Source organism: Myodes glareolus, chromosome 1 (assembly GCF_982192425.1).
Source record: "Myodes glareolus chromosome 1, mMyoGla1.1, whole genome shotgun sequence".
Classification (NCBI taxonomy): Eukaryota; Metazoa; Chordata; class Mammalia; order Rodentia; family Cricetidae; genus Myodes; species Myodes glareolus.
In genome coordinates, this window is record NC_142026.1 from 67,607,675 (window position 1) to 67,632,566 (window position 24,892).

At 49.9% G+C, this 24,892-nt stretch overlaps 1 protein-coding gene across 5 annotated transcripts in view; it reads left to right on the top strand.

Annotated features, from left to right (window-relative positions):
• Positions 1–4,768: 4,768 nt before the first annotated feature.
• Bicra (BRD4 interacting chromatin remodeling complex associated protein) overlaps positions 4,769–24,892 on the top strand; it is a 69,157-nt gene continuing 49,033 nt past the window's right edge. For 3 of the 5 annotated variants that reach the window (XM_087908852.1, XM_087908863.1, XM_087908862.1), the window contains exon 1: positions 4,769–4,928. The gene's annotated coding sequence lies outside the window, so the exon portion shown is untranslated. Of the gene's footprint in view, positions 4,929–6,612; positions 6,714–21,639; positions 21,783–24,892 lie in introns of those variants that run through there. The other 2 variants (XM_087908854.1, XM_087908856.1) reach the window with 2 other exon arrangements.

Sequence of the window (24,892 nt, forward strand, 5' to 3'; positions counted from 1 at the left end):
CAGGAGCTAAAAGGGGAGGGGTCTGGTGAAATGGGTCAGCGAATAAAGGCACCTGCCATCAAGCCTTGATCTAAATTTGATCTCCAGAAACCACGTGTTGGAAGGAGAGAACCAAATCCTGTTTAATTTCCTGACTTAACACACACACCACACACACACACACACACACACACACACACACACACACACACTATGAAATAGAGCTGGGGATGTGGTGCAGTTGCTCAAGTACTTAACCAAGCGTGTAGGAAGCCCTGGGTTCCAGTCCCTAACACCGCATCATCCTGGCATGGTGATAAAAGCTGTAATCCCAGGAGGTGGAGGCTGGAGGGTCAGGAGTTCTAGATTATCCTTGACTGAATAGCAAGACTGAAGCCCACCCCTTACCTCCCCACCCCAGCTACAAGACACTGTCTTAAACGGATGCCTTTGACACTTTCTGTAGACAGATGGCACTGATGAGGTTCTCATGAGTAGGAGCTGGGCTTTAAGGAGCTGGGTTTCTGGGCTTTAAAGGAAGGAGACAGGGCACGGTGCAGAAATATGTGAGAAAGGACGCTCTCCTGGCTGGAGGAAGATTCGGTTGGCAAGATGTCAGGTCCCTAGGAAAGAAGGAAGTTCTTCAATATTTGAACCTGTCCAAGAACACGAGGGGTTTCTACCTTTCCTTCCCACTATACTGTCATAATTAAAACTAAACAATCAGCTCAGCCTGGTGGTGCAGGTCTGTTATCCATTGCTGCTAAGGAAGCTGAGGCTGGAGGACGGCAAGTTCAAGGCCTAAACTCTAGCAGCTTAGACTCTGTCCAAATAAAAAAAGAGGGCTTGGATGGTGCCCTTGCTGTGTGAAGCACTGGGTTTAGTCCAAGATACTGAGGTTAAAAAAAAAAAAATGAAATAGGGACTGGAGAGATGACTCAATGGTTCAGAGCACTGGTTGCTCTTCCAGAGAACCCCGGTTCAGTTCGTGGTACCCACATGGCAGCTCACAACTGTCTATGTGTAACCCCAGTTCCAGGGGACCTGGTACTCTCGTGAAAAAATACATGCAGGCAAAACATCAATGCACGTAAAATAAAAAAAAAATCATTAAAAATGATTCTTCTTCTCCTCCTTCTTCTTCATCTTCTCCTTCAAGACAGGGTCTCATTATGCAGGCTAGCCTTGAACCCAGAGACCTACTTGCTTCTGTCTCCCAAGTACTGAGGCTAAAGACATGCCAGGTTGCATGTAGCCCAGGCTAGCCTTCGAGGCAGGGAGGGTAGCAGAGAAAAATGTAGAGCTCAATAAAAATCAATAAAAAGATTTATTTTTCTAACAAATTATGTGTATGTGTGCCTGTTTCAATATATATGCACAAATCCCAGTGTCTAAGGAGGCTAAAAGAGGGCATTACCTCTCCTGGGATTGGCATTAAAGGCTGTTGTGAACTGTCTGACATGGGTGCTGGGAAAAGAACTTGGGTCCTTTTGTAAGAGTAATTCAAACTCTTAACCACAGAGCTATCTCTCCAACCACTGATCCTGAACTTCTGATCTTCCTGCCTCTACTCCAGAGTGCTCGGATTATAGGTTTGTTTTTTTTTTTTTTTTTTTTTTTGGTTTTTTGAGACAGGGTTTCTCTGTAGCTTTGAAGCCTGTCCTGGAACTAGCTATTGTAGACCAGGTTGACCTTGAACTCACAGAGATCTGCCTGCCTCTGCCTCCCCAGTGCTGGGATTAAAGGCGTGCACCACCACTGCCCGGCTACCAAGTGATTTTCTTCATAGCACTGACACTTGTTCCCAGCTCTGAAGTCTGGATGGGCTTCCAGGAATGCCCAGGGAAGATGGACATTTGATCCCACAGGGCTGGGCCAGCTGTGACTCAGCTTGTCATGACTCCACCACATCCAGCCAGAAACTCCCAAGTAGCATGAGTTCAAAGCCCTCTCTTGAGAGGTCCTGGGTTTGTACAAGGACCAGGTAGGTGACTAGCCATAGACAATATCTCTTTTCAACAAACCTTTGTTTTGGAGGCAAGGTCTTATGTAGCCCAGGCCTTGAACTTGCTGTATATCAGAAGATGACTTTGAACATCTGATCCTCCTGCATCTACCTCCCAAGTGCATGACCATGGAGGGTTTATGCAGTGTTGGGGGTAGAATCCAGGGCTTCTTGCATGCTAGGCAAGCATTCTACCCCTAGGGTTACATCACTAGCTTATTTTTTTATGAGTCATGGTCTTCCCAAACGGCCTAGACTGGCCTTGAAAGCTCAGCAATCCTCCTGTCTCAGCCTCCAAAGGGCCAGCACAACAAGCCTGTTGTCACTGAATTCCTGATGCAGGCGGTTAGAACACATTTCCCATATGAATGAATGCAGTCAGCCCTTTGGCTTCAAGCTTCTTGTCTGTCAGGACTTAGGTTCTGAGTTTTCCAGAGCTTGTAGCTCTAATAGACACCCAAGTGCCACCAGGTCAGATCACTTTGCACACAGGACATTTCCAGCAGAGGGTTGGGCTTCATTTCCTAGATAGGCAAAACACTTCCCTTTTGGGAGCCAAAGCTGAATTTGTACAGTGTGGCCATATCTAGATGGGAGCTCTCAGTTCTGTCTCCTCTGGGCAAGTTGTGAGACTTGAGTCAGGCTCTCATACAGCCCAGATTGGCCTACACCTCCCTAAAGTAGCTGAGGATGACCTTGAAACTATTGATTCTCCAGCCTGCACCTCCCAAGTGCACTGATTCTGCACGTACAATTCTGAGGGGAGTTCTAATTAGAAACACTCCCAGCTCAAATCATTGGGCCAACTACACAAAAATAAGAGCAATGTGTACTCGCTGGTTTTCCTGAGTGGTTCATGCAACTCCAGTGGGCTGTGTAAGACCACTGTGTGGCTGACAGTGAACACTTTCAAGGCGTTCACTTTTGTAATGGATAGTTTTCATTTTACCAAGTCACCATATAATGGCAGCAGCTGACACTTCCTTTGCTTTATAATGGACTCTATAAAATGGGCCCACTGCATTAAAAAAATAATTATTACAGCTGGGCGGTGGTGGCATATGCCTTTAATCCCAGCACTCGGGAGGCAGAGGCAAGTGGATCTCTGTAAGTTCGAGGCCTGCCTGGTCTACAAGAGCTAGTTCCGGGACAGGCACCAAAGCTACAGAGAAACCTCGTCTTGAAAAAAACAAAAATAAATAAATAAGGAATAATTATTACAAGCATAGAGCTCAAAGGACAACTTATAGGTGCTGCTAGTTCTCTCTTTCTACCAATGTGGAACCTGTGGATTGAACTCATATTGTCAGGTCTGGTGGCAAGAGCCCTTACCCACTGAGCAATTTTAACAACCCCACCGTCAGCATTTTAGAAAACAGGAAATAGAGGAAAGAAGAGATGAAGTAATTTACATCACAGCACACAGGCAAAAGTGTGAAGCAGGATCGTGCTTGTTTGATTCAGGGCCTATAACCTCAGCTTCTTACAGTTTTTCATTGTTGCACCCGGACCTCCACATACTAGAAAAGCACTTTTATCACTGAACTATATCCCCGCCCTCACAATAACAATTAAAAAATAATTGAGTCAAACATAGTGTCAAGCAAGTATAATCCCAACACCTGTGAGGTGAAGGCAGGAGGAGCGCCCAGCCTGTGATTCGTAGTAAGACCTCGTCTCAAAAGAAAAAAATAAATAAAAACCAATTAAAATGTATGCTTAAATAAATAAGTATTACGGGTAGTGCCAACATGGGATCAACGATAAGGCTTACAAAACAGATCAATCAGTCGTTTATGCAACACAAATTTATTTGATACCTACTGTGTGTACCAGGTTTTCTAGGGCCCCGGGGTAACAGAAGGGTAGGTGAGACCTGAATGTTAAGTGATCAGGTCAGAGCGGTCCGGGACGGCAGGCCGGAGCAGTCTGGGGACGCGCAGCGCAGGGCTAAAAAGCCCGCTCACCAAGTGCTCTGTAAATAGATCTGTGACTCCAAGCGTCGCGCAGAGGATCCTGAGCTTCGGGTCTGTGCGGCCCGCCAGGCTCTCTAACAGGACGGACTATGGTCCCTGCGCCATAGCAGCTCAAAACCCCCAGGCTCGGAAAGACTTGATACGCCACGCCTGGAGTTCCGATCACCTCCAAGGTTCCCATCCCCGGCACTCTCTGAGTCCGACGCGGAGCATCACCGTCCCACATCCTCTTGAAGCCTCGATCTCACTCTCTCTCTCTCTTTTCGTCTTCTGAGGTGCCCTGGGGCGCAACATCCCGTAGAAGCCACCATCTTGGGCCAGGGAGCACACGTCTTCCCTAGGCGGACCTGGCGCGGGGATGTGGACACGCAAGAACCCTCCAGCGCCTCTTCCACCACCACCAACCCGAATCCTAGCTGCAGGTTTCCGACCCACCGCAACGGAGCCGAACAGGCACTCTGGCAGCCCCGCCGAGCCAGGAGGAGGAGGCGGTGCTGCCACTCCGTGCTCCCGCCCACAGAGTGTGCACCCTATTATTGGCTACCAGACCTGCCGCTCTAATTCTGTTAGCCACGATTGGTTAGCTGCTACATAGAGGCGGAGCCTCTTGGCGCTCCTCCTCCTAGCAGGGCGGAGGGGAGGAAGAGGAGGAGGAGGAGGAGGAAGAGGAGGGGGGGCGGGACACAAAACCAGCAAGATTTTTTTTTTTGCATTCAATTAAAAAAAAAAATTTTTTTTTTTTTTGCATACCCGAGGGGCGCTCCCCGGAGCGGGGCGCGGGGCCGGGCCGCGCGGGGCCGCTTCGTTGCAAGGGCGGCGGCGGGCCCGGGCGCAGCAGAGCCGGGCCCGCCATGCGATCAGGCAGTGCGCTGACCGGCCCGGCCGGCCGGCCCCTTCTGGGTCCTCCCTGTGCAGCCCGTGCGGGGCCGTCCTGGAGACCCCGCGCCGACGGCTGCTCAAACATCAGGGTGAGTTTCTCACAATGTAGCAATTTCTCTTTAAATCTCTTAACTCTCTCTACCTGCGAGTCGGGGCTGTGACAGGGCGCAAAAGCGAGGGGGGGAGTGGGGCTCGGCGGCGAGGGTGTGTGTGTTGGGGGGGGAGAGCCGTAGCTGGGGCCGAACCCACTCCCCCCGACACTCCACACTCAGCCCCCCAACCGGGGCGCAGCGCCCGCTGCCGCTGCTGAGACTAGATTTTTTTTTTTTTTTTTTTTTTTTTGGTGCTCGGCGCCCACCACTATCCACGCACCCCCATCCCAGGTCTCTCCCGCCACCGCCGCCGCCCCGATCTTGCAGTGATCTCCCCCTTCACTGCTCTCCGTTCTCAAACCTTGCGCCCCGGTTTCCTCTCCGGGATACAATGCAACGGAGGAGAGGGGCGAGCGCGAACGTCCCACGGGGGGAGGGGCGGAGACCCCCCCACCCGTCTTCGGGACCCCCTCCCCTCCTCGTGCTCCCCGCCTTTTCTGGGGAGAGACGAGGGCCATAGACAGCTGGATCCATCTTCTCCCCCTCCTGTCGCGCGTCCTGTGCGCCCCCCTCCCCAAGTCCCTCTTGGGGGTGCCTGGGAGAACCGGGGGTCCTCTTCAGGCTCGTAGGGAGCGATGGACTGGGATGCTGGCCACTAGGTCTCCCCCTTTCCATCGCCCCTAAACAATGAGGAGTTGACTTGGTTCCCCTACTCCCGACAGGGAGCGTAGGGGACCCCCGCCCCCTCAGCTGTCTGGTCCGGCAGGGGGCCTATTTCTGGGGATCAAAGGAAGGGAAAAGGGGAGCCTCCACGCCTGTCACCTCCCGGGATTTGGGGCGGCCCCTGAGCTCCAACTCCGTGGGCCTGGGAATGGGAGGCACCAGGCCCAACCCGGGCACCGCGCTCCGGGTGGTGACCTTTAGACAAAGGCAGTCCTTTCCCCGGGGTGATCCCGGCCAGGTCCCTGCGGAGGGCGGCCAGGCCGCGGGCTCGGAGGGAGAGGAATGGGATGGATGGATGGATGGGTGGGTAGGTAGGTGGAGGAGGAGGAGGTTTGGGACCATCTGGTTTTCCCATCGCTTTGGCTGCCCCTGGGCTGCTTCCCCGGCTCCTGTCACCGGCAGCCGCAGGGAGACAAGGGACCAGGGAGCTGCCCAGCCAGGCCTTGGGCCTCCGCCAGCCGGAGGACCCGGTGACGAGCCGCGGGAGGGCGCGAGCTTGGGCGCCCTCGGTGATTGGAAGGCATACTGGCTCCTTCCTCTCCGCACCCCTTTGTTTTGCTTTGTGGTTCGGAGCAGCTGAACGTCCCTGGAGGTGGGGTCAGAGGCTGTCCGGTCAGCTCTCCAGGGGAAGTCTTGGTGACAGGGCCCTCTGAGGTCTCTAGCCTGTGCGCTGCACTTGGTATCCCACCCCAAGTCTTAAACCTTCATTCCCTTTTGTCGCTCCTCTCCCAACATAGTGTAAGAAAAATCTGGGGATGTGTGGAGAACACCCAAGACTCTGGGCTGGAAGTCAAGAGATCTTTGGCACACAGCCTTTCCCCACACCTGCATCCTAGGTCAACTATGACCCCAACCCCCAAGATGAGGAAACAGGGAAGCCTCGCTTCGAGACTACCCCTTTCCTCTGCCCCAAGGGACTTATCAGTTGTTTACCTCCGTACCCTGCCTTCCTCTGTAGCTCCCCCACCTCCCAGAAGCCGGAAATAACCACTCTCTACCCCGGATTGGCTACTACTGCTAAACGAAGCCTACCCTGGTTACAGTCTGAGGAGTGAGTGAGTGAGTACAGTGAGTGGTCCATTTTCTAGGCAGGCTCACTGAGGCCTAGTGTGGTTGAAAGATTAGTTTAAGGTCACACTGTTTGGGTCACTCTGAGCCCCAGTTCACAATACCCTAGAATTTATCCAGCCTAATTCAAAACCGGTTAGCTCTTTCTTAGTGCTTTGTCCTTTTGATTTCAGTGGACCTGGGTTTTGGGAAGGATCTGCCAGATGTTTTCCCCCTGAAAGCTGATTTGGCAGAGGATGATGAGGGCTCAGCTTGATGGATCGGTTCACCTGTGTCTAGTGAGTGTCCGGATAAGGAGAGCCCTGGTCTAGCTGGGTGAAGGCTTGACATTGCTTGGGACCCAGCCTCACTGTCACCCACCTCTTCATCTGATTGGCACTTGGCTTGATGGCTGTCACATGATTGCAGAGAGGGAAGCTGACCTGATTGTTTGACTAGGGACTGTTGTAGTGGTGTCTGCTTTTCTGGCCTGGGTATCTTGATACACCTGAGAAAGATCTCGCATCTCTGACTAGCCCTAACCTTAGGCAGGCAGGTCTGTAGCTTGCCTGGCTCTTCCCCATACACTGTGAAAATGAAAGTTCTTTGACCTGACCCGCAGGGAGAGAAAGGAGAAGCCAAAAGTGTGATTTCTATTTCATCGTAGTTTAGGATAGGGATGGCCTGGGGGTGTGGGAGGCGGGAGTAGAGAGTAAGAGACTAGAATAAGCTCAGTGGCCCACGTGCTTTTTCCAGTGCAGGACTGTGCACTCTGGAGCAGAGTGCTGCTGAGTCCTGGCTTCCCCGGTGAGGGAGGTAATATAGGTGATGTCCTTTTTACAGGAAGGTAAACTGAGGCCAGGGTTTGTGCTCCGTGGCTAAGTTGTATTGGTCAGGCTGCAAGGGGCTAGTGTTGAGAGGTTCCTCATGCAGCATCGGGTCTGATTCTAGGAGTATTGGCAGACCCATGCTCCCCCACTGATCTCTTCTTGTTAAGGATAACATAACTTTAGGATAACCCTGAGATGGGACACCCTGGGAGGAGAGGAGAGGGCCTGTTAGGTGTCCTGAAAAGAGGTGCCCAATTGGGGAAGATGGGAGAAACTTGAATTAGACCCAAAGGGGACAGTCCTATGTCTTGCTACAGTGCACTTCCCTGGTTCCTTCCAGAAACCCCTGACACCTTTGCTCACCTTCCTCGGGATATGGAGGGGTGGTCTGCTTTAACCTACAAAGAACCAGGAGTCAGTATCAAACCTTTGGGTCACCTGGGAGGATAGGGGGAAAGAGAGTCTACAGTCTACTAAGCGGTCTCTCTAGCCCTAAGGCCAGACACCAGCTAGCCTTCCAGGATTCCCCCCCTCCTCATTTCCCCCCAGGCTTCCTTGACTCCTAGTCTCAAGAATGTGGAGGGTTGCTGCTGGGGGATGTTAATTGGAAACAGGAAAACATGGCATTCCTTCGAAGGAGCCTGGGCTGGAAGCAGCCAGGCCTGCCATTTTCCCCCCTCCTACCCTGCAGGGCAGGAGCTGGGGTGGGAGTCCCAGGTCATCTCATCCTGGTCTCCTCCCCTGATTCTTGGATACAGCCCCAGGCTTGCACCTGGCTCCCTCTCTCCACAGGGCAGGGTCATACAGGCCTCTACCCCCCTCCTTCTGCTTCACCCTCTCTTTGCTTTCTGCTTTTTCTTTTCTTTTCTTTTCTTTTCTTTTCTTTTCTTTTCTTTTCTTTTCTTTTCTTTTTTTTTGTCCCCAGCTATGAAGGATATGCCACACCATAGCTTCAAGGAATCTCCCCCACTTCTCTGTCTATACCAGCCACTGTTTGACTGAAGCCTTTGTGTCTCCAGGACAGGCAGTGTACCCCCATGAGACAGCCTGAGGAACTTTCTGGAGGCATTTCTAGTTTGGGGACAATGAATTTTGTGTATGAGTTGTCTGTTAGTGGGATCTGGCTGGTGACTGGGGAGGCAGAGTGTCTTTGTTTCTTCTATTGTTTCCAGTTAAACTTGCTGGGGGGCTGTTAGGGGCCAGGCCCTATGGTCATTGCTGGTGCAGAACCCAGGTCAGCAGGAGATTTGCTGTGCTCCCTGCATCCGCAGGGCTCGATTAGTTCTGTCTGGGTGACCAGAGGAAGTTTAAACTGGCTTGCTCTCTCCTTCTCCCTGCTTTTGATTTTTGTGTATTTGTTTTGGTTTTGTTTATTTATATATGAGTGTGGGCATGCACTTCTTGAGGTCTTAGGGACATCTTGCAGAACTCCAGTTCTCCTACCATGTGATTCCCAGGGATTGAGCTCGGTCTACGGTCTACGTCTACGTTGGGCTTCGTGGCAATCACCTTTACCCCCAAGGTATCTCACTAACACTCCTCCCCCTTTTAAAACAAGGGTTCCACTTAGCCCAGGCTAGTTCAGAATGACCCTGAATTCCTCACCCTTCTCCCTCTACCTCCAGTTGGCTGAGAGTCTTACCACACCGGGCTCATTTTCTTTGCTTGCCTTTGTCTTTCCTCCTTCCAGCTTCCTCCCCAGGGACAACTTCTCAACTCAAGGTTGTGTATGCCTTTGTCTCCTGAGAAACGTAATTTTGTACAGCTTGTCCCACATTCTCCCATTGTCTTGCTCTTTACCTTTTCCACCTTATTCTCCTCAAACACCTTCACTGTGGCTTTTTCATCTTTTTTGAACTCTGTGGTAGTCTACTGGCCAGACAGACTGTATCTCAGCCTGCTGAATCAAGATCTGGTAGAGGCATCTGGGATGCTGTACCTTCAGGAAGCCGTTCTCCATCGGGGTGTTCTTACCCAGCCTGTCTGCTGGGCTGCCTTAGCAGCTGTCGCAGTCCTTGCATCCCGTGACATCCTGCCTTCATCCCCCTGCATCCCATGTGTAGTTCTGCAGCACAGGCTCTGGAACCCAGCTGTGGGTTTCAGTTGGCAACTTGCTGGCCAAATGGGGCTTGTTGGCTCTGGCCCCGTCTCTCCCCTTCCATGAAACCCAGGACCAGCTATAACCGGTAGCTGTGAGGAAATGCAACTCTGGTGAAGTTCATAGTCACTGTGTCTGGGGTCTGTTTATCTCAGCCAGTTCTTTTTCCAAGCAGCCTTTTCTACCCAGCTGGACTGAGAATTTGTAATGGACAGGCACAGAACAGGATGCTAGAGTTCTCAGTGCTGCATCTGGAACACAGAGTCTCTCATTGCATGCCAGTACATCACACCCCTAGCCCCTCACTGTGGGGGGATTTTAGGAAGGGGCTCTACCACTGAGTCACTCCCTGACACATCTCTTATTTTAGATTTTGTTGCCCACAGAGTCTTTGAATATTTTAAAAAAATATTTATTTGCATGTATGTGTATGTCCATGGCTATATGTATACGAAGTCCAGAGGGCAGCTTTACCTTCCACCTTGTTGGAAGTCAAGTCTCTCTTACTGTTTGTCCCTGTTCTGGGTACTCCAGGCTAGTCAGCCCAAAAGCTTAGGGGATGTTCATGTGTCTGCGACCCGTCTCGCAGTGGGAATGCTGGCGTTACAGATACTCGCCACTTTGGCTTTTACATCCAGGGATTGAGTTCATGTTGTCAGGTTGCACAGCCATCTCCCAGGTCCCAAGTCCTTGAACCTTTTTTTTTTTTTGGTCAGCTCCCTGGTAGTTTGAATGACAGGACTTCACCACTACAATGACATCAGTATTTCTTTACTTACTTCTTACCACTGAGCTCCACCCAGCGCCCCAGGATTGATATTTTATTTTACTTTGTATGTGCATGTATGATGTGTATGTTGTGTGTATGTGTATGCGCACATGCGTGTGCAGGTGCAGAGGCCAGAGGGAGATCCCAGGTGTCTCGTTCTATCAATCACTCCCCTCACCTTATTCTTTTGGGACAGGGAGTCTCAGCTTAGAACTAGTTGGGAGCCCACGATGCCTGTGTTTTGTCTCCATTCCACTCCTTCAGTGCTGGGACTATGCTGTCCAGTTCTGGGGATCTGAGCTCAGGTCTTCACACTTGCCTGGAGAGCACCTTTACTCGCTGAGTCACCTCCCCAGTGGCCCTCTTGCCCTTTGTGTATTGTATGTGTAGGGATGCAGAAGTGCCACTGTGAATGTGTGGGGGTCAGAAGACAATTGGAGGGAGTCGGTTCTCTCCTTCCACCATGTGGGACCTGGTGATCAAATTCAGGTCTTTAGGTTTGGCAGCATGTGTGTTTTTGTTTTGGATTTTTTGAGCCAGGGTTTCTCTGTGTAGCCTTGGCTGTCATGGAACTCACTCTGTAGCCCAGGCTGACTTTGAACTTCTGACTTCGCCTGCCTCTGTCTTCCAAATGATGGCATTAAAGGCATGCACCACCAAGCCTAACTGGTGTAGAATGTTTTTCCACCCAGACAGTGCATTTATTAGTGGTGTTCGCATCTTTAAAATAGTTTAATTATATTTATTTATGTAGAGATCAGAGGAAAAATTGCAAGAGGAAAAATGGCAAGGGTTAGTTATTTCCTTTTACCGTGTAGGTTCTAGGGATAGAATTCAGGCCATCAGTCTTGGTGGCATGTGCTCTTACCCTCTGAGCCATCTTACTGGGCCTCAGTTGCCTCTGGGTATCAAACCCCCCCCCCCCCCTTGGATGGATGAATTGCAGAGGCTTCCAGCACAAGCCTTGGTCTGAAGGAGACTCCGGGCTCCCTCTGGTATAGTTATTTTCACATTTGAATTTTGTTTTTATTTTTAAATTGCAAGTATGTGGGAGGTAGTGGGAGTTGTGCATGTGAGTTCAGTGCCGAGGGAGGTCAGAGGTGTGAGATCCCCTGGAGCTGGAGTTACAGCCAGTTGTGAGCCAGCTGACATTGGCGTTGAGAATTGTACTTGGTGAACTTGAGTCTTCTGAACTACAGTATACTCTTTCATTTTTTTCCCCCTTTTTGGTTTTTCAAAACAAGGTTTCTCTGTATAACGGTCCTGACTGTCCTGGAACTTGCTCAGTAGACCAGGTTGGCTTCAAACTCAGAGATCCACCTGCCTCTGCTCCCTGAGTACTGGGATTAAAGGCATGCGCCACCACCGCTTGGTTCATACAGTATGCTTTTAACCCCTGAGCTGTCTCTGCAGTCCGAATTTTCACTTTCAGGAAATTTGCAAGTGCCACCTGGAGTTCAGAGCAGCATAGCCTGCCCAGACGTTCTGGGGACAGTCCTCATCTGATCCTCATTTTGTCTGTTACCCCTCCTCCATACCGCAGAAGTCACTGTCTGCTGGGGTGTTTCTATTGACATTTTGGTGGTATCATATCTTAACACACATTGTTTTTTGTTGTGTTGTTTCGGGTCCAGGCTCTATTTCACCTTCTCCAGGTGATGTCCTGTGCTGTGAGGGGGTGGACATTAAGCCCATTTCTCAGGTCGGCGAAACAGATCCACAAGGCATATGGGTTTTAGCTTGCTTATCCATTCTCTGAGTTCTCCATTTTGGGACTTAGGTGATTTCTCTGTCTTGATCTTATCAGGTCTCACCCCATGGGACTTTGTTTGATTGCCTAGGTTTGGGAGTTCATGTCTTGGGTACATGGAGTGTGGGGTACAGGTTCTGCTGTTGTGGGAAGAAATTGTGTGTGGGCCTGAAATCCTAGCTATTTGGGAGAGAATCCTGGAGTTTAAGTCCTGCCAGGGATTCGAAGGAAGTTCAAGGTCAGCCGGAGAACCTTAGTGAGACTTTGGATTTGGTGGTGGCACACGCCTTTAATCCCAGTACTCCTGAGGCAGAGGCATGTGGATCTCTGAGTTCGAAGCCAGCCTTGTCTACAGTGCTAGTTCCAGGATAGCTAGGGCTATTACAATGAGAAACCCTGTACCAGAAAGCCAAAATAAAATAAAATAAAATAAAAATATAAAGAGGACCATGGATGTAGGATTTCAGTATAGAGTACCTAGAATCCTCCAGTGAGAAACGGGTTGTGACCCAGCAGCATGTGTGAAGCCCTGGTTTTAATCCATTGTGCCATATACACCCCAAAACAAATCCATTAAAGAGGAAAGGAAAGGAAAGGAAAGGAAAGGAAAGGAAAGGAAAGGAAAGGAAAGAAGAAAGAAATATTCTCGTCAAGGGGGGGTGGAAGAAGAGGGACTGTGGCCTCTGCAGAATGCTGTGTCCCCAGAGTGTCTGAGTCAGCTGCCTGGGTTTAGACCGGGCTCTGCCCCTTCTGACTCTGTGACTGGGTGGCAGGGCTGGTCTTTTCCTCCATACCTAGGGTAGGGAACCAGAAGTGCAAGAAGAATAAGACTTGCTTCTCTTGAGAATCCCATTGTTCACTGCAGTCTGGTATGGCAAATGTTCCACATGTGCCAGGCTCCGCACCAACGTCAGGAGTGAAGTCTCTTGGTTACAGCTGGTGGAAGTGCTCTAGAGGTGGGGGATGGAGTTGCTCTTTCTGCAGTTTGATTGGGCAAGAGAAATAAAAGGTTGATGACTCAGGACACCTCCCTCCCCCAGCTCCAGCCAGCTCAGCTGCCTTTGTCCTTCCTTCTTCGCGGAAGGAACTCATGATTCTTGGGGGACCCTTCCCTAGTCTCCTCTGTCCTGAGCAGGCTCAGGGGCACAGTGAGCTGAGAGATTTTGTCTCAGGTTGTGGGACTGTTGTTAACGACCTCAGGGACTTTGACAGAGCCCACGGGAGCCTTGCTATCCCAGCATTCCAGGGTGCCTGAAGATGAGGTTCCCCTAGTACCCTGAACCAGGTATGGGCACCTCTGCAGCTTGTCTGTCCAGATGTGTGATAAGCCACTTTCCACAACTTGGGTCTCACCAAATATGCTGGACCTTAACCTCTCTCTCTTGCCTGGGGTACCCATAGTGCCTTGAACGCCTGGTGTGGGGGAGAGAGTTCTCTTCAGGGGGATTGGTAGTTCCTGAGGTGCCTCATGATGGTCCCTCTACTTCATGGTTTTGGGTATTCAAGTTGAACAAGGGAGGTGAACGCAGCATAGTAAGACATGTTGACACCAGGCATGATGGTACGGAGGCTGAAGTGGGAGGGTCCCAAGCTAGCCTGGGCTACAAAGCAAGCCTACCTCAGAACACTCTAAAAATCCCAGTGTACATGAATCTCAGCACTGGGGAGGTGGAGGCAGGAAGATCAGAAGTTCAAGTACAGAAAATACTGCCTCACAAAATAAATATGAGGGCTAAAGAAGTTGAGAACACTGGCTGTTGTTCTAGAGGTCCTAAGTTCAATTCCCAGCAACCACATAATGGCTTACAAACTATAATGAGATCTGATGCCCTCTTCTGGCGTGCAGGTATGCATGCATACAGAACACTGTATACATAATAAATAAATCTTTTTAAAAAAGAAGAAATATGAACAGTCAAAAATGTATAAAAAGCACCTCTAGGGTGTGGAGAGATGGCCTAGTGTTTCCTGTTAAAGTGGTTTTGCACAAGCATGTGGACCTGTGTTGGGATCCCAGCACCCACATCAAAGGCTGGGTGTGGTCACTTACATGTCAGTTACCCTAACATAGGGCAAAGTTGGGGGGGCTTACCAGCAGCCTACTTAGCTCCAGGTTCAGTGAGAGATCCCACCTCAAAAGAAAAAAAGCAGAATATCATAGAACAAGGCACTTCACATCCTCCCCTGGCCTCTGGGAACCTGCATACACATGTACACAAACACGCATACACACACGTACCAGGATAGTATGTGTCTCAGGTGGTAGAGTGCTTCCCTAATGTGCACAGAACTCTAGGTTCAATCCCTAACGTCTCAAACTGAGCGTGGTATTGCGTGCTTGTCATCCCAGTGTGTGGGAGATGGAGGCAGGAGGATCAGAGGTTCACAATTATTCATGACTATGTAGAAAGTTTATGTCCAGCCTGGGCTACATGAACCCTTCCTTGCCTCATCTTTAGAGAAATAATCTTCACGTAGTTTCTGGTAGATGGTTTAACTTGTTCCATTTTACAGTTTTATTATTGTGTGTGTGTACACATGCCATGGCAGACCTGTAATGGTCAAAGGACAACTTGTATGGCTTGTTTTTTCCTTTCATCTTCGTGGTGTTTTGGAGCCTGAATTCAGGCTTGTGTAGCAGTCACCTTGACCCACCAAACCATCTCACCAGCCCTGATTGTCCTTATTTCTGTTGCTATTAATCTCTTGCTGTGTCTAACGTATAAATTAAACTTTATTGTAGGTGTATATGTATATTAATATATAATATAGTTCTAAACAATTTAAAAATAGTATATGCTATTTATATTTTATATTAATAAATGATTTATGTATATATGAGATCATATTAGTGTTTGGAAACATCCTCTAGAGGTGTCTTGGACTTTCTGCCCCTCAGGTAATGAAGGAGTACTGTGAATCTTCTTTGTTGGCATCATTTCTCACCGGGGTGTAATTTACACACAATAAAATATACAGAGTCCACCCTTGTCTTTTGACAAGTCGTGGCCAGCGCACACCCCGGTGTAAGTCACACCTCATCAAGACAGCACATTCCTGACCCCACCCAGCCAGCACCCTCCCAGCATCTGTCAACCCAGCTCCTGGGTCCACACTTGTGGAATGCCACCTGTTGAGTGCTGTCCTTTAGTGTGTTTGCCGAGACAGGGTCTCGTGTGGCACAGGATAGCTTCTCGTTTGCTGTGGAGCCAAGGATGACCCTGAGCTCCCGCTCCTCCTAAGTGCTGCTGCGATTAAGGGCGGGCATCACCACACCTGACTGTCCTTCAGGTCAGATGCCTTTTGTGTGTGCATGTGACTTGAGTTAGTATGTGTAGAGGCCTGCACTTGCCAAGACATGCATGTTTATAGAATACAGGACAACCTAGGGTGCCCATCCTTGCCTCCCACCTGGTTTGAGGCAGGGTTTCTTGTTTTGCCAAGCTAACAGGTTCATGAGCACACAGGGATTCTAGTGTTTCCAATTACTGGGATTCAGATATGCTATTGTGCCCAGCTTTTGGTGGTACCCAGGGATTTGAACTTAGATTCTCATACTTGTTCAGCCAGCACTTAACTTACAAGACCATTTACTCAGCCCACAGGTTGAGCCCCTTTCACGCAGTGCCATTCTTTGTAAGCCTACTGTACACAGATCGGGGATGTGTGGTATGTAGTGATATACTTGACACACGTCCGCCTCTGTGTGGAGGTCAGAGTCAGAGGTCAGTAGCAGATGGCTTCTCAATAACGCCACATTTCTTTTCCCTTTAAATTTTATACTTACATTTTTTTTTGTGTGTGTGTGTGTGTATGAGTATGGGGATTCCTTAGTGTGTATTGGATTCCAGCAAGTGCTCTACCACTGAGCCACACCCCATTCCCTCACTGAGGGATTCTAGGCAGGGGCTCTATCACTGAGCCACACCCCAGCCCCTCACTGGGGGATTCTAGGCAGGGGCTCTACCACTGAGCCCCAGCCCCTCACTGGGGGGTGCTAGGCAGATGTCTACTACTGAGTTATGTTTGTAGCCTTCCTTTTCCTTTTTAGCTTGGGACAGGCTCTTATGAAGTTGCTCTGGCTGGCAGTTAACTTCCATTTCTACTTTGGCCTCTTGAGCACTGGCCTCATAGGCTTCTGCCAGGCTTGGCTCGGGGCTCCTTATTTTGTTTTGCTAGAATCCCTGGTTTCTTACTTGATAAGCAGAATTTTCTGGTGTCCACCCAGACATTTCCCAGAGTGTGACCCTTTCCATGGATGTCTGCTTTAACTTATATTAAAAAACAAAACAAAACTGTTTAAGTTACATTTTAGTGTCTCTTTGTGTGTGTGTGTGCGCACACACGCGCGCACACACGCATGCACATGCCACCAATGAGGTCAAAAGACAAACTTCCCTCTACCATATGGGGCACAGGCATAGAATTCAGGTGGTTTGGCTAGGTGGCCAGCACCTTTACCTGCTAAGCCCTCCTCTTGATTGTTAAGAAGCCTAGAGCTAGCTGTGCCTCCTTTTTGTTGCTGGAGAACATGGAGTCAACTTTGCACTTAAACATCACCTTACCAACATAGCAGAAGTGAGATATAGTTATTTAACTCAATTCCCAATAAAATCTACTTAAAAGTGTATGGGGGATGGGTCCCTTAATTGAAGAACTCTTGCTGTTTTATTGTGAGGTCCAGAGTTCGAAACTTAGCACCTCTCTCAGGTGACTCAGAAGCGCTTACAGCTCTAGTTCTATTCTCTCTCCCTCTCTCCACACACACACACACACACACACACACACACACACTCGGAAAAGCAAAGTAGATTTTACTGTGTGAGTGTGCTGGGAGTGGCTCAGTTTCTGAAGTGCTTGCTTTACCAGCATGAGGACCCAGGTTCAGTCCCCAAACCCTGATAAAACAGCCAAGTGTCATAGTGCACACTTATAGTCCCAGTACTGGGGAGGCAGAGCAGGTATGGATTCCTGGAGGTGCTCTGGCCAACCAGGCTAGCCTAGTCAGTGGTCCCTCAATTTCAGTGAGATCCTGTCTCAGGGAAAGGTGAGGTCACTCAGCTAGTAAAAGGCGCCTGTTACCACACCTGAGGACCTGAGTTCTGAAGGTTGTCTTTAGACCTTTATACATGTGATGTGTCTTGCACACACAGACACTAAGAGAGAGATAAAATAAAATATTAAAAAATATTTTTTAGAAGTGGAAAGTGCCTGGAGAATGACACCCAAGGTTCCTTTGACCTCTACCTGCACACATGTGTACCTGTGCAGACGCATGCACAGACACACATAGCGGGCATAATGGTTCAGGCTTGTAATCCCAGCACTGGAGAGGCCAAGGCAGGAAGATGGTAGTTCCAGGCCAAATTGACTTCATAGTGGATTCCATCTCCAAACAAAAAACACGATTACATGTAATACACGTACTAGCCCAGGTCCACATGTCCATCTGTATACATCTATATACACATATATACAACAGGTTACCGTCATCTAGCAGTGCAATGAAAGTACGCAAGCATCACGTGCATCTCCCTTCTCTTGCTTCCCTACTACTCCCAGTCGCTCTGGCTGCAGCCTCTCACCATCTCAGGGCATGGCTCATCCTTTGCTGTCCCTGCTGATGGCTTTGTGTGGAGATTTTGCTGGGTCTAAAGGCTGTGTCCTTCCTGTGTCTTCCTCCCACAGTGTTCCCTTTCAGATACCACACAGGTGCTGTTTGTCGTCTGGTGCTTTTCTCTATCCCATGCTCTTTGAGCCACAGACACTGCTTGCCTCAGCATTTTGCTCTCCCTTTTTAAAAGGATCTTCTATTATATTTATTGATTGATTTTTGTGTATGAGGAGGGAGTACATGCCACAACACGTGAGTGGAGCTCAGAGGACAGTTGGCAGCCCTTGTTCCTCTTCTTTCATCGTGCGGTCCCGGGATTTGAGCTCAGGTCCTCATGCTTAGCCGCAAGCACCTTTCTCTTGCCTAGCCATCTTACCTTCCAGTAGAGCCTAATTTCAGACGCAGGAGTTCCTGAGTTCATCCTCAGCCCTGGGATGGTGGTGTTTGGATGATGAGAGGTGGTTGAAAAAAATCTACAGGCCAGCCTCCCAGGTGACTTCTGGCTATCTGTCTGTTCCAGAGGCAGAGAACTTCTCCAAGGACCCTTACCAAATTGCTTCTTGAGTTGAGATTTGCTGCTACTTAATTCTAACACATACTGAGGTGTCTATCTTCCTGGCCTGTAGTGTGTGGCCCCCTAGAGTACCCTGAGCCTGAACTTTGCCTCCCAGGCAAGATCTGGATCTATGTTCCCAGACGAGGTTGGGAGGAGGTTTCCATCTGGGGTTTGCATCCTGGTAGACTTCTTCTTCTTTTTATTTTATTTTTTTTGTGACAGAGTTACTCTGTCTCTGCCTCCTGAGTGCTGGAATTAAAGGCGTGCGCCACCACTGCCTGATCTGGCAGGCTTCTTGAAGTAGAATGTTTTCTGCAGGCATTGGACACAGTGGCTAACAGTAAGAAATTGTCCTGAGCCTGAGGTGAGTGTTGTGGCTTTGTGAACAGAAAGGGTGTCAGGGAGAATCCAGCATGAGCCAGGGCCACAGGCCCGAGCAGCTGGGACGTGGAGATGTGGTATGAGGGCAGCCCTTCCACACGGGAAGCTCAGACACCCCTGGGTTGGTAGAGGGAGGCAAGGGCAAAGGCGAGGTTGCACGAGGGCAGCTCCCAAAGAAGGACTTGCAGGACTGAGAGTCAGTCCATCCACCCTTGTTGTGTACTTGGAGGGGAGGGGAGTCTCGCCCGGGTGTGAAGGTCGGTGTCTCCTCCTGAAGAAGTGGGGAGTTTCCAGAAACTTCTTGGCTTAGAGAAACTAAGGTCGGGTCTTCTGGGTTAGAGCAGGTGTTCTGGAAGCTCTGGGTCAGGGACAGAACCAGCCTGAACCAGGAGGGTGGGCCTGTAGGGAGGCTCAGTGAGGCTGGAGGTTAGGGGATTCAAGGCCATCCTCAGTAATATAACAAGCTCCAGGTGGCGCTCCCTGAAACCCTGTCTCAGAAAAAGAAAATGTTGGGGAGTGGGCTGTGAGATGGTTCTGTAAAAGATGCTGCCAAGCCTGATGACCACAGTTTGACTCATGGGCTCTTCATGGTGGAAGGAGCGCGCCAACTCCCCACTCCACTGGTTGGCCTCTGACCCCCACATAATACACCACATTGTACATGCATGCACATGCACAAATAAATATAAAAAGAAAAAAGGGAAGGAAAAAATGAAAGATGGACGCCTTCATGGAGAGAGGGAGGCAGCTATGAAGCTGGGGGGGAAAAGCAACACTTTTGTCACTTCTTGTGGCTGCAGGTTCTCTAGGTGGAAAGCCCTGTCCTTGTGACCTGGCTCCTTGCCCTGACCTTATCTCCCGCCCTTTTATCTGCTTTCCCCACACCCAGGCTTCCCGCTCCTTCTCTCACCTGTCTTCGTTGGGCTGGGCCTGAAGCTGTTTCCCAATGATCCACTGTTGGCTCCTCAAGCAGGTGCCTACCCCGTCCCTGCCGTCACAGGTGTTCTCTCCGGGTCGGCTAGGACCTAACCTATAATCAGTCCGCAGTCCATACTTACTAGGTAGAGGAGGCTACACCCAACTTCTACACAGGTAGTGGGGTGTGGAGGGCACCCGGGTTGATTTCTAAGAATCTGAACAGATTTCCAGAGTGTAAGAGGAAGGGTGATGGAATGTTCTGAAAGGTGGGAGAGTGTGGGGTCGAGTTTAGGAGTGCAGCTTTTCTCACAGGGTGTTTATTTGACTGCTGAGGCCCCTGGGGACCAAGAGTGAGGGGACTGAGGCCACCCTAGTGGTGAAGGCCTGGGCCGGGGGCCTTTCTTCCTTTGTGCCTTCTTTAAGCACATGCTGATTCTGGGAACCCTTAAGGGTTTCCTAGAGGCTATAGACCTTTCCCTAGAAAAACATACCTCTAACGTATACCCTCCTTTTTTTTTTCCCTTTGGAGACAACATCTCACTGTGTAGCTGTAGCTTATCTGACACTCACTGTGTAGCCCAGGCTAACCCCAGATTCACAGTGGTGCCTCTGTGTCCTCAGTGCTGGGATTAAAGTCATGTACCAATCCTTGTCCAATTTGGATTCAGGATTCGGGGCTCCTTTCAGTGGATTTGAGGACTTATTTTTGAGCCGGGCTCATGCATGCAGCCTAGCTCTTGAACTCACATTACAGCCAAAGATAACCTTGAATTCCTAAACCTCCCACTCCCCAGTATACCACCGTGCCCATCTTGATTCTGTGCAGGGATTTGAACCCAGGTCTTTTTGCATGCTAAATAAGCATCTACCAACTGAGCTCCAGCCCTGTCCTGTCTAAGGGCTTTATCTAGGATCTAGTTTCTAGATTATGACAACCTGAGTTGGCTCTCCATGGTCTGTCTATGCTCTGGGATAGACCCTTTCCAGTATCGTGCTATTACCCACAGCTGAGTTTAGGAGTTTGGCTCAAGAGGACCGTATTTCACGGAGGAAGAAATTGAGGCAAGGAGATACTTGCTGCCTTGCTGGGTAGCAATGTCACTATTGTTATCATTATCAAAACAACAACAATAACACACACACACACACACACACACACACACACACACACACACACCTTTGCCTGGTTTTTATTCACTTGAGACCTCCTGGTTCTAGGATCCAAGGCCAAAAAGCCCAAAGCCACTTTGCAAAATAGCTTACTCCTTCCCTTATCTCCTAGTTGCCCCTGAGCCACGGCTGTTGTCTCGCCTGGCCTTCTTTCCCTTAATGCCTTTGTTAATTTAACCATGGTCACCAGCTTCCTGGGTCTCTAGGTAAGTGTGAGAGCATCTCCTTCTTCTCAGGGCTGGTGACAAACTGCTGTGCCCAGAGCAAGAAGCTCTCTCCCCTCCCAGCTTCAGTTTCTCCACCAGCTAGAGAGCCCTACTATCTTCTTGATGGTCAGAAGGATGACATCCTGGGTCACCAAAGCTCTGTGTTCTTCACAGTAACGAGTGCTGTAGATATTTCAGAATTCATCCCAGCCTCCTGTGTGTTGACATCAAGGACAGTCGAGGCGATTCAGGGGCGCTTGCCCAGGGAGTTGGGGTAGGGCTGAAGAATCCAGTTTTCCAGCGACTGTCGGTCCACACCACCCCTGGGGGGATGGCTGTGGAATTTAGTTCCGATGACATAAGGTCTCTCTGCCAGTTGCTGTTTCTCCCAGCTGTTCTTGTCATCAAGGTTTTTTGACTTGAGACTGTACCTCCCATGAAGTAGACAAGTTTGGGCCGTAGTGCAAGGGCCTGAAACTTATCATGTGCTGACGAACTCCTTGGAGATCCGGTAGCAAATAGGCTCTCATCCACTGTGGGCAAGTCTCAGACAGACAGACTTCCTTTCTCTCACTGACCTCTTTCTTCCTCCCTTCTTTCCTTCATTATTTTTGCTCACAGATAGAGCGTGAAGCCCAACAGGGTGGAGGAGGCATGGCCGTGAGAGTGTGAGGTGGCCAGTCACGTCGTCCACACAGTCAGAAAGCAGAGACCAAATGCTGTGCCTCGCTTCTCCTTTCTATTCAGTTCAGGACCCCAGCCCAGGGTACTGTGCTCCCCACATTAAAGGTGGGTCTTCCTCCCTCAGTTAACCCAGTCTAAGAACTCTCAGTCTCAGCCTGTGCCTCCTGAATGCTGGGATTAAAGCTGCATGCAACCACTACCCTGTTTATTTTTATTTTTTGAGATAAGGTGCTGTTTGTAGTCCAGAAATCCCTGCCTGGCTCAAGTGATTCTCCTGTCTCTTTCTCCCCAGCATGGAGCAGGCATGAATACCATGTCAGGCTATGTTTGCTCTAATTTTTATATGGTTGGATTTAAATATTCTATCTTGCTATTTCTCTTTCTAATATCTCCTGTGTTCATTGCACACCCTTCCACTCACCCCATGCCCTGCCTCAAATATTTTGTTTCGGCTAAGGATCGGACTTAGGGTTTCTAGTATGCTAGGTAACTGAACAGTACCCACAGCCCCTCAACTGGGGGATTCTAGGCAGGGGCTCTACCACTGAGTCACACCCCCAGCCCCCCACTGGGGGCTTCTAGGTGGGGGATCTACCACTGAGCCACACCCCCAGCCCCTCACTGGGGGATTCTAGAGAGTAACTCTACCACTGAGTCACACCCCAGCCCTCACTGGGGGTGCTAAGCAGGAGCTCTACTGCTGAGTCACATCCCCATTCCCTGAATTAAGGCAAGGACTTAATGACGGGCTCTGCTTCTAGCCCTTTTGGTGTCTTGTGGTACACATTATTCTGTGTTGGGCTGATGAGTGGGCGTCTTTGTTGCTCTGGAGTTTCCATTCTGTGTTTTTGGCCAGAACTTGACTTTGATTCTGAGTGAGCTGGGAGCCTGGGGTTGGTGGTAGGGAATTGTTAGAGTCTGGGAGTGACCTGACCTGACATTTCCTTTCTATCCTTGCACCTCAGATCTCGTATGCAAGAATGTTTCCTGGGAGAGGCATAGCTGAGGCAGAGGCTTGCCAAATTGCATTCCAAGAGGGCTTCGCCATTCTTGTCCCTTGCACACACAACCAGAGCTATTGAGTAGCCAGTTGGTGCCGGGCTGATTTGGACACACTGGCCCACAGCAGACTGTGCCTGGCTGGTTGGTTCTTGAGTCTCAACTGTAATCTTAGAAAAGAGGAAGGGCTTGGTGGGTATTACAGAAGACGAAGCAAGAGAGAATTGTGGAATTGTAGCCAAATGCTGCAGATTGTGCCAGTGTTCCCATCACTGAGGACACAGGGGCAGGAGGATCATCAGGAGTTCTAAGCCAGCCTTGGCTACAAAGGGAGGGAGAGAAAGAAACAGACCCGTCTGTCCAACTCAGAACCATTGGCTTGCACAGCACACTGGGCAATGAACAAAGACCTTTTCTAACAGCAGGGACCACAGCCCACATCCCAGCTCCAGTAGCTCAAGAATGATGGTGGCAAGTCACTCAAGTGACTCACTGGCCTCAGGACCTGCCCTGGAGGCAGGATATGTGTGTACACTTTCCCTGAGCTCCATGTGAATATTTGTACATCTGGCTGAAAATATTCGAGTCTGATTGCTGGGTGACCCCAGAGCCCACCGTTGGGGATGCTGTGGGAGAATCTGAAAAACTACCTTTTGAGAGACATGTGTCACCAGAAAGACTTTGTTTGGGTCTTGTTGTATTTAAAGTTGTCTTACATTTTATTTCTTTTGTGCAAGTGTGCGTGTGCATGTGTGTGTACATGTGCGCATGTTCTAAAGCCATGAGGAGGTCAGAGGACAGCTTGCAGGAGTCAATGCTTTCCTTCCACCGTGTGGGTCACAGGGATCCATTGTGGGGTTTCAGGCTTGACTGCTCACCCAGCCCTCTCCCTGGCCCATTTGTTTCTGAGACAGGGACTCATGCCGTCTGGGCTGGCTTTCTAACTTTATGTAGCTGAATTTCCGACACTCCTGACTGTTTCTACTTGCCTTTCCAAGAGCTGGGATTCTAGCCATCTGCTGCCACACCCAGTTTATATGATGCTGGAGATGGAACCCTGGACCCGGCAAGCGCTGTAGCAACTGAGCCACAGCTACGAGCTTTGAGTTCTTGTCTGTGGGGATTTTTACTGGGGTGGAATGGAGGTGGGGGTGGGGGTAGGGATAACAAGATTCCACTGTGTAACCCGGGCGGACCTGGAACTCTGCAACTGAGGAGGCTTGAACTTTTGACCTTTCTGCTTTGCACCGCTGCAGGGCTGGGACCACAGTTGTGGGCCACTGTGCCAGGTGACCTTGGGAACTTCTGAAGGCTGGTGTGCTTGCTTGAGGCTGAAAGTCGCCTTCCTCTTTGTATCTCTGGTCGTGTGTTGCAAACTCCTCTTGGTGTGTTCAGGTCTTGCCGTGTTTACTTCTTGATTCTCTAGGCCTGGCCAGATCCGGAATGAGCAGTGACAGGTCTGATGAACCTGTAGTGTGGCTCAGAGCTTGAGGCTGGCTTGTGATACTGAGGGGGAAAAGGACGCTCCTTGCTGGGCTGGACCGGGCCTTGCCCTTTGCATACCAAGTGCCATGGGCAAATCACGTGAGCCACATAGTTTGGCGGGAAGCAAGCGTCAGGCCTGTAAAGGATTTTCAAATGGAAGAATCCTGGAGGAACAGCCAAGGTGGGGGTTTTTACTTCTCACCCTCTATGACCCCCATATTCTCCCTAGTGGGTACCACTTGACTGACTCTGCTAGGTTGTCTGTTAATCTCCTGAACAGGCTTAGTTTGGACCTCACGCCCTTACTTCCAGAAGCTCACAAAATCCAGAATAAGGAAACAGACCATTTCCCATGAGGTCATCATGTCAGCTGTCAGAGGCTCTACCCTGGGGATTACTGGTACGAGGCCTGGGTATTGTCTTTATTCAGTACACTGGTCGGCTCCCGGCTTTCCTCTGTCTTCCTCAGTCTCTCATTCCTTTTAGCCCCTCTGGACTCCTTCCTCCAAACAGACCAAGTCCTACCCCAGGGCCTCTGTTCATCCCCAGCCTCCCCATCTTCCTCCTTCCTTCCTCAACCAAGGATTAACTTACCACTTTATTTATACCCATAGTCTAGTCTGGAGTCCACTGTGCAGTTCAGGTTGGCCTCAGGTTCACAGCTGTCCTCCTGCCTCAGTCTCTGCCCCGATTATCAACCAATATAAAACTTAGTTTCGCTGGGTGATGGT